A 7360-nucleotide genomic window follows, 5' to 3' on the forward strand; every position below is an offset into this window, starting at 1 on the left:
ATGGCAATAAAGGTCTCCTGTTCAAGAGTCATGAGGAGTCCGTGTCTTGCATCCCTTCAAATGGTGACCCCGATGTGATAGGGGAGGAGCAGCATTGCACGAGCGTCCGAAGGGAACCCAGCCGAAAGAGTCAAGCTCGCAGCTGGGCTGCAGCTTCAACCCCGGGGACAGCACCTGGAGGACAGGTGAGCGGCTGGGCATTAATCATGGGAGCTAGCCTTTCGGCAGAGGAAGAGGCTATAGTGAAACTACTAACACAACTCCTAATAGACAGGGGAGTAAAAAATGATCCGTTTAAGATAAAGCTATTATTGAAATTTTTGCGAAAACAAGGGTTCCCCTCAATGGCTTCCACAGTATTTGATGTAAAAACTTGGGACCAATCAGGGGAAAAAATATGGGAAGCAGCGTCCCGTGGGGATACTAATGCTGCTGAGGTGATGACTATGTGGCGGCTGGTGACAGAGACTTTAAGAGCATGGCAGGCAGAAAAGAAAGTACAGAACGCCGCTGCCCAGGCAATAACAGCAGCCGAACTGAGATCAGAGCCTGCAAGGTCACCAGAGCAGTGCAGTTTGATAGACCCGGGGGATGACAAGGAAGAGGGCCGTGGACCGCCACCGCAGAGCCCCTCCCCGCTGACCCCCTCGACTCCCGCCTTGCCTGCCCCCGATAATGCCTCCCTGGGGGCCCGAGCTTTCGACCCGCGGGAACGATGGGAGCTGGTGCGCCGGGAAGCTCTAAAAGACGGGGACCCGGTAGGAATGGCTTTCCCGGTGCAGGTGCGACCCAACGGTCAAAATGAATATAATGCCTTCCACTGGGACCTAATTAAAGAGTTGAGAAAGACTGTGACTACATATGGATTACACGCACCATTTACTCAGTCACTGTTAGAAAATGTTATGACTGGTCACTTGCTGGTGCCGTACGATTGCCGCCAGCGCCGCCGCCCGCCCCGCTGTCAGCTCCGGGCACCCGCCCGCCCGCCCCGCCGCCAGCTGCTGCGTTTCTCCGGTTTGGGCGCCCGCCCGCACGCACCGGGCGCTGCCGTGTTCCGCCTGCTGCTGCGCCCAGGCCCGCCGCCCCGCGGGCCCCCGCTCTGTCCGTCCTGCGAGGCCGGGCAGAGCCGCGCACCGCCCCCGCTCCGCGACAGCCCGCACGGCCGCAAGCGCCGCCACCGCCCCCCCGCTCGTCGCCGACCGCCGTCGCCGCCGCTGCTGCCCCCCCCCTCAGCCCGCCGACCCCTCTGCTGGCGCTGCGGGCCGCCGCCGGCAGCTCGGCCAAGGATGTGGGTGGATCCCCTGAAAAGGCAGCCACAGATCTCAGCAGTGAACACAAATTCAATAAATCCCAGCAGCTGAAAAAGTTTTCAAAGAATGTGGTGCTGTAGGGGTTTCATTCCATGTTGGAATTTCATTAGTATCTCTAGGAATCTTCTACCTGGCTGTGTCAAGTGGTGTGGATATGACTGCAGTTCTCCTCAAACTTGGTTTCAGTGAATCATCGCTGCAATCTAAAAGGGCTGCTGGTACAGGCACGTTTGTGTTGGCATATGCTATTCACAAATTGTTTGCTCCGGTACGAATCAGCATTATATAGTTTCTGTGCCATTTATTGTCTGATACTGCTGGAAGATTGGTTTCTTTAAACCTCCTACCCCAAATCCGTGATAACTTCTTATGGTTTTTACTCACCCAACATGGGGCTCAAGGAATTTGAGATAGGGATGATAGCTGAGAGAAGTAACAGGCAAAACATGGACTGGATTTTTTTTTATGAATGTATTAGTTGTGAAGAATTTAAGAAAGCAGCAATTGTGAGGAATATGTTTCATATTAGTGTGGTGAAGGGACGAGGGGTGGTGTGTGTGTAAACTGTCCACCTCATCGGTGTTGTGATGATGTTATGTTTATTCTGGTGTGGGGAATTCTTTTTTTTTGATGTAAGTGAAGTTTGTGAAGATTGTGATAATTGTAAATTAAGAGTATATTGGAATGTAGTGGGTTTATGTGGCAAGGTATTGGTAGCAGGGGGCCATAGGGGTGGCTTCTGTGAAAAGAATCTAGAAGCTGCCCCATGTTAGGTAAGGGCCCCACTGCTGACCAGAGCCGAGCCAATAAGCGATGTTGTTTGAGCCTCTGTGAGAGCAGAAGTAAGAAAGAGAAAAGAAAAAAAAAAAAGGAAAAAAAACGCTGTGCCACACAGCAGCTGGGAGAGTGAGAGGAGTGAGGAACAGCCTTGCAGGCGCCAAGGTCAGTGAAGGAGGAGGGGGAGAGGTGCTCCAGGCGCCAGAGCAGAAGTCCCCTGCGGCCTGTGGTGAGGACCATGGTGAAGCAGGCTGTCCCCCTGCAGCCCATGGAGTACCACGGTGGAGCAGGGTTCCATGCTGCAGCCCTGCTGCCACAGTTACCACCGTGGACACCCTTTCAGCAAGAACCAGAGGGAGTGCCGGAGTGGATGGCCCCACAGTAACAGACGCCACGTTGTGGTGTACTCACGTTCATAAAATTCCATTGAACATCAAAGGACCAATTGGGAATGACTGTAGTGTATTGCTGCTAGGACGATCAAGTACAACTTTGACCGGATTGTTTGTTTTGCCGGGGATAATTGATGCCGATTATAATGGACAAATCCAAACTATGGCTTGGATACCGTCTCCACCATTGTCAATACCAAAGGGAACTAGAATTGCTCAATTGATTCTTTTCCGAGCAGTAGTCTGCAGGACTTGGTTCAAGAACAACTCCAACAAGGACATTGTTCTGACAAACAGCCTATGGAATTCACCAGTGTTTGTTATCAAGAAGAAGAGTGGGAAATGGAGATTACTGCATGATTTGCGATGAATCAATGCAGTGATCGAGGACATTGCAGCCAGAAAAAAAAAAGAGAGAAAAAAAAGGAAACAAGAAAAAAAAAAAATGTACCTTTGAATATTGTATCGGACTTGCAATATGCTGTAGGTGTTGCTCAGCGCATTGAGAGGGCACGTTTGAGACATATCCCAAAGGAAAACTTGTTTCTAAAATTTAAAGAGCTGTTATTTTTGGTAGAGCAGAGAGTGCACCTGTATTGTATTATTCACATGCAGAGCCACACCATGTTACCTGGTATTTTTGCAGAGGGTAACACATACGCTGACCAGCTAACTAATATGACCCTGACTGCCCCGGTGCCTAAGGTGCTGGAGCAAGCAGGGTTATCCCATGCCTTTTTCCATCAATCCGCCAAAGTCTTGGCGAAACAATTCACTATATCGATCACTGACGCCAAATTGATTGTCCAAACATGTCCTGACTGTCAACAACATGTTTCGACCCCGTCTTTAATGGTAAACCATAGAGGTCTACGGTCCTTACAGTTATGGCGGACTGATGTAATACATATTCTGGAATTTGGTCACTTGAAAAATGTTCACGTATCGGTAGATACTTTCTCTCATGCTATTTGGGTGACAGTTGCGGTGGGTGAAACTAGTCGCCATGTCCAGGCTCACTTCCGTGTTGCTTTCGTGGCGCTAGGCATCCCAAAAGAAATAAAAACCAACAATGGCCCCGCCTATGGTAGTCACTCCCTTCAAACCTTTTTTCAAACTTAGGGTATCCGACACATCACAGGCATTCCTCATTGCCCCACGGGTCAAGCCATTGTTGAGCGCACACATTGCACCTTGAAAACACTGCCAAATAAACAAAAAGGGGGAGACACCCAGGAAGCACTACAGAACAGGTTGGGAAAGGCACTGCACGTAATGACTCACCTATCATTACCCTTTCCTCACAAAGAGGTACCGCCCATAGTAAAACATTACAAAAATATGAATTCCACGCTGTCACGGGTGCCACAGTCAGAGCAGGCCTTAGTAATAGTAAAAAATTTAAATACAGGTCTTTGGGAGGGACCCCAGCCTCTAATAACTTGGGGTCGAGGGTATGCTTGTGTCTCCACAGGTCATGGACCAAGATGGGTACCAGCAAGGGGGGTAACGCCATGGTTGGCCTCCTCCTCACAGTCGCTGCTGTCATTGGTTATTGCCAGCCCTGGGTCACCATCCAACCACGCCGCAACATCTGGGTCACCCTTGCCAACATGACAGGACAAGAAGGTCCAAGAAGGACAAGGGCACCTGCCTGCCCCTGGCTAGTGCTAACGACCCTTTTACAACATGTCTGGTGGGGAACCCAGCAGATAACAAAGACTGGACTGTCTACTTACCGCAAGCGCCCCTAGAGCCACAGGAATTAGATATCCTGGGATGTGAAACAGCAACAGCATGTGTAAGGTTTAATTGCTCAGGCAAAAAAACAAATCATGAAACAAATGGTCAACACCACACTTGCTCCTTTTTGCAATGCATCTCTTTGCTGTCATTATACAAATTATAATAGCATCCTTCTTTGCGCCAGGAGCCACTCTGCTCGGCTGTGGGATCGACTGTGGAACAGACGCCCCTAGGTGCACCCCGAACATTTTCCTAGGAGGGGTCTCCACTCTCAGTCTCTCACCGCGGGAGTACACAAGGACCTCCTGAAGCCGCGGACAAATTATTTTAAGTGATATTTTCGTGTGGTATGAATGAGAAGTGCAAGAGGCCTCCTTGCGTGATTGTGTGATTGTGCTGTGCGAGTGAGAAGCAGTATCCCTGCGAAGCAACATCCCTAGCGCTTAGTGGCTTAGTGGCTTGTAGATTCTAGTAGGCACGCTACTTTACAATCGTAATTCTGCTTGTGATTTTCACCCTGTTGCTTATTGTACCTTGCTTATTGCAGTGTCTGCGGTGATTGATCGAAAAATCCATAGAAAGCGTTTGGTTGATTGAAAATAAAAAAGGGAAAATTGTGGGAAAGGAATTCGCAGGGAGCTTTGTGCTGTTTAACATGTCCCTGAGTTAGAGATAATGAGGAAAACAGCAGTAGAACCAAAAACTTGAGCAATGTCGAGATAGAGTAAATTGTCTGCAGTGTTAAAGATGAGCTTTGGGCAGTGGCCAATTGCTGGCTGGCTCAAGGCGCGTGTCTGAGGGTCTCTAACCAATTGTAAGACAGATTCGGGCGCGTGGACAGCGTGTGGGGCTATGGGGAAAGTACATGTAGTGGTGAAAAATGGCAATAAAGGTCTCCTGTTCAAGAGTCATGAGGAGTCCGTGTCTTGCATCCCTTCATGTGTGGAGTGTGAATGAGGCGCACTTTTAGTGCAAAGCGAGTGTGGAGTCCTGATCTGCGAGGTTCTGAAGTCCCTTGAGGGGACGAACGAAGTCCCCTCGGCTGGAGATGGACGAAGCAAAAGATAAATGAGCGAAAGAGAGTCTCGGGGGTTTGGGCCCTTAGGTGTACGGTACCCCGAGCACGGTGAAGTGAGGTGCTCGGCAGTACACCCCACCTCTGTCCTAATTCTAGGTGAAGGCGTGTGGTACCCTGTGGGTGGTAAAGTCCACAGCAGCACATCAGGAAGAGCTGGGGATTAAGGGTTCCAAGAGCAAGTCAGCAGGGTGGGGTTGGAGATCCCGGGATTGTTCCTAAAGATAGTCCTTTGGGGAGAATGATAAGGATTTGGACAAACAACCCAAAAACTAGGGGAAAAGATTAAAAAAAAAAAGAAAAAAGGTTAGAGATCGTGTAATTGTCTGGCCTAAAAAGCCAATAAAAGGAACTACAGTATTTTGGCCAAAATACGGGTCTGATGAAAATTCAGGCTTTGAATTTATATGTAAACAATAAGACTCCTTTTTCGGAGGAGGAATCAAGTTATGCTCCCTATAATCCTAATATTGTACCAGAGGCAGCGGCAGCTGTTCCAGGAGGGGAGGCAGGGGCTGCAATTGACGCTGTCCCTGGAGAAGTGGCGCCAGAGAGCGTGGAGCAGCAGGAGCGGAGGGGGAACGGGGTCCCGGTGGGGCCTCGGGGTCGTGCGGTGCTGCAGAGCCAGTGCCACTCCCCCCTTACCAGCAGAGAGGTTAGGAGATTTAAGAAGAAAATGAAGTCTTTAATTGAGGGCCTAGCAGAACAGTCAAATCCGTTTCTAAGGCTTAATTTGTATTCCTGGGGGGGAAATGTCAATCTTGAGTACTTTATTCACTGGAGAAGAATATTAAGGAGGGGAATGATTCGGCAGGCAGCTATGCAAGAATGGGAAAGAACTAACATCCCCCCCGACCGAGAGTAATTCCGATAGACCAGAAATATACGCTTATCCAACTGGGATAATAACAACCCACAACATAGAAATCATATGAGAGACTCGGGGTCAGAATGAGAAAGTACTCGGGGATGAATCCTGAGGACCCGGAAGCCCAAGGGCTCTTGAAAGTTCATTTTGTGATTAAAGCCTGGCCAGATACACAGAAAAAGCTCCAGAAGGTGGGAGGATGGAGTGAACAGTGTAGGTAGTTGTCCTGGTTCCAGTTAGGACAGAGTTAATTTTTCCTCATAGTAGCTGGTAGGGTGCTATGTTTTGGATTAGGATGAGAAGAGCGCTGATAACATGCTGATGTTTTAATTGTTGCAGAGCAGTGTTTACACCAGGCCAAGGACTTTTTGGCTTCTCGCTCTGTCCTGCCAGCGAGCAGGCTAGGGGTGCAGCAGGAGCTGGGAGGGGACAGACCCAGGACAACTGAACCAAACGGGCCAAAGGGGTATTCCGTGTGCTTTGCCAGACAGTGAGGGAGCTGCGGGCTCGTTTACTGATCCACCTGCTACGCCATCGGCCCCTCCGCTGCTACAGCCAACGCAGGCCTTTGCTGTTATGCCCCCTGGTGACCTGAACGTTCCTTTTGATCCAGGCCCTATGGGCCCTGAAAAGGAGCCGGATCTGCTTCCCTTCGATCCGGGAGGAATGGGATACGTAGGGCCCGAAGGCCGAGTTGCTTAACAATTTAAAGCGAGACATATTGTTCCCGCGGCTAGCCCTGGAAGTCTCCGGTGTTTGTACTCAAGAAAAAGAATGGAAAATGGAGACTGTTACACGATCTGAGAAAAAGTAATGAAGTCATGGAAGATATGGGAGCACTTCAGCCGGGATTACCAACTCCAACTATGCTCCCCCAGTCATGGACATTAACGGTAATAGACTTAAAGGATTGTTTGTTAAACACTTGCCAGAATTCGGAAAACTTTGCTATGTTTATGTTTCAACTGATACCTTTTCGGATTGAATTTTTGCATCTGTTCTTGCAGGAGAAAAGGCAAAGGATGTGTGTCAACATCTGCTGTCAGCTTTTGCGAAATTAGGAGTTCCAAAAATGATTAAAACAGATAATGGGCGGGGATATGGGACTCATGCAACCCACTTTTTTTTTTCTTTTCAACGGTGGGGCATTCAACATCTGACGGGTTCTCCCCACGGGTCAAGTAATTAT

At 49.3% G+C, this 7360-nt stretch overlaps 1 long non-coding RNA gene across 1 annotated transcript; it reads left to right on the top strand.

Moving 5' to 3' along the window:
- Window positions 1-5137, top strand: LOC136788425 (uncharacterized). Its single transcript, XR_010827220.1, has 2 exons — window positions 1-185; window positions 3957-5137. It is a non-coding gene; the product is annotated as an uncharacterized lncRNA (long non-coding RNA).
- Window positions 5138-7360: the final 2223 nt, after the last annotated feature.

The sequence above is a fragment of the Anser cygnoides genome, chromosome 36 (assembly GCF_040182565.1).
Source record: "Anser cygnoides isolate HZ-2024a breed goose chromosome 36, Taihu_goose_T2T_genome, whole genome shotgun sequence".
NCBI lineage: Eukaryota > Metazoa > Chordata > Aves > Anseriformes > Anatidae > Anser > Anser cygnoides.